Source organism: Etheostoma cragini, chromosome 11, assembly GCF_013103735.1.
Source record: "Etheostoma cragini isolate CJK2018 chromosome 11, CSU_Ecrag_1.0, whole genome shotgun sequence".
Classification (NCBI taxonomy): Eukaryota; Metazoa; Chordata; class Actinopteri; order Perciformes; family Percidae; genus Etheostoma; species Etheostoma cragini.
Window position 1 is genome coordinate 26,466,797 of NC_048417.1, and position 2,556 is coordinate 26,469,352.

Sequence of the window (2,556 nt, forward strand, 5' to 3'; positions counted from 1 at the left end):
CCATGATTGACAACAGTAAGAATTCTGAAACAACTAGAGCATAACAGATAAACCATCTAAACCAAAAACTTTGGAGAGATAGCATAGTATCAATTATTTAATTCAATTCAATTCAATTTTATTTATAGTATCAAATCACTACAAGAGTTATCTCAAGAAACTTTACAGATAGAGCAGGTCTAGACCACACTCCAGAATCCACAAGGACCCAACAGTTCCAGTAGTTTCCAACAGAGCAAGCAACAGTGCGACAGTGGCGAAGAAAAACTTCCTTTTAGGCAGAAACCTCGGTCAGACCGAGGCTCTTGGTAGGCGGTGTCTGACGACCGGTTGGGATTAGAATGAAGAGTTTGTTTGTAGTAGTTCTTTGTAGCATAGCAGGGCACTGTGCAGCGTGACAAGGCACAGCGGGAGGTAGCTGGGCACCGCAGAGCGTAGCAGGATGTAACATGGCATCGCAGGACATGTAGCGGGACCATGGACAGCTGCCACCCTGATTTTTGGCACCTCCCTGATCCGAGGAAACATGCTGGGGGGAAAAGAACATAAGGACTCCGGGGAATGACTCCCCGGAGCTAGGTTAGTAACAGCCATTTCTGGGACATGGATGCACACAAATGGAAAGATAGAAAGATAGATAAGAGAGGAGCTCAGTGTGTCAAAGGAAGTCCCCCAGCAGTCTAAAACCAGTACAGCATAGCTAAGAGAGACAGGGTAAAGAGAGGAGCCTGGTTGGGCTAGAACTCTCCCCAACCGGATCCCATCCCTCTGTCTAGAGGAGATGGGAAGGGAGAGAGAGAGAGAGAGAGAGAGATCCATCCCTCTGTCTAGAGGAGGTGGATGAGAGAGAAAGAGAGATAGAGATATCCATCCCCTTGTCTAGAGGAGGTGGATGAGAGAGAGAGAGATAGAGAGAGAGAGAGTGAGAGAGAGAGAGAGATCCATCCCACTGTTTAGAGGAGATGGGTCTAATTATATATGGAATCTTTTATTTATTTATTGTTTGAGAAAGTGGTGACTTCCCTCATAAATGCAAGCATTAAACCGTCATAAACAGTGATGTGATTCCATCGAGCCCACACACAAAGCAATAAGGTGACTTACAGCGGTTATAATCATGTTCTGAAGTAAAGAAAGACAGAAAGATTCGTGTCTAATCAAGTGTGTTTTCCTACCTGTCTCCTCGTGTCTTTAATCACAGCGGTGAAAGATCGCCAAAAACGTTGTTTTCCTACATCGCCAACACTTCAAGGTATTAGAATATCCAAGCCTTGTAATCCATAATTATCTGGTCCCCTCACAATCTTGTAGTTTCAGGCCAAGTTTTGACGTAGAAAAATCTAGACAGTGCATCATTTCTCGGTTTTGATTCCTTGTATCTTTTCCCCTGGGCGCGCTACAAATTCACTTCTTACACCAGTAGACTCTCTGGCTTCTGCAGATACCAATGAACTTTGTTCCCAGCCAATAGCTTCAGTCTATCTCAAGATATCCCTGAGCCAAGCCAATCAAATCCCACAGTCCCCATTGGACCCACGTGGGAAAAATTGACAGGATATCCCACCAGTTAGAAGAAGAGGTCATAAAACTGGCATCCCTGTGTAGCCAATGAGAAGTCAAGTTGATTGATATCAAACATGGCCAGAAAAAACTAACCCTGCGATGTCTGCAGCTGTGTCAAAGCAAAAATAAGGCCTTCTTATGGCATTTCACCATTTCATCAAATTATGATTACTTATTCCTATAAATCTATGCAGTTATTGCAGCTATGTATGTGAGTGATGTGGATGTGTTTTTGTATTTCAGAAGTATTATATTTTGCACTTTTGGGGCTTTTTTAGAAATAGGAAATAAGATAAACGCAAAGACATACCTGTAGAAATAAATTCATATAAAATCCATTTTCTAAGTCATTGTTTTCTGGATTTTTTCTGTTCTAAGTTGAGACATGTGGCTAGGGTACTATTTTTGTATGTAGCCCATTTGATATGCTTACAGTATTGCTTTTTTATTAATTTTACAAATGATTTACTTGGACGGAAATAGAAATTCTCTGTTCTAACCTGTTTAGCTCTGTGTCAGTAAGGCCTAGTGTCACACTTCCACTAGTAACAACAAATTGAGAGTGTTAACTTTCCAATGACCTCAGGATCATCCCAGAGGGTCGAAGTATGTGGAAACTGCATTACTTTTTGGGGGGTAAAAATTTAGGCGAGAAAAGCATGTATTTTCAAGTGTATCTGAACAGGTTGTCCACAATGAAATGGTTCGGCAAAAAATGTTTGAGTGTGTGAAATGTTTTTTTTTTAACAGACTGTTTCCACATCCAAGGATTTCATTAAACTTTCCAAAGGAAAAGCTCCTAACATGTAAACAACTTCAGATGAGACATTGGAGGCGTGAAATTATTTACAGTATGTTCTTAAACATTACAGCTTATGTGACTCCGTCATAATTAGAATGACAGAGACATCTGGAAAGGTAAAAGGAGCATTAATATGGTCCTCTAATATCCCGAGTTTGGAAGAAATTTATCTGACTTCAGGTTTCTTTTTG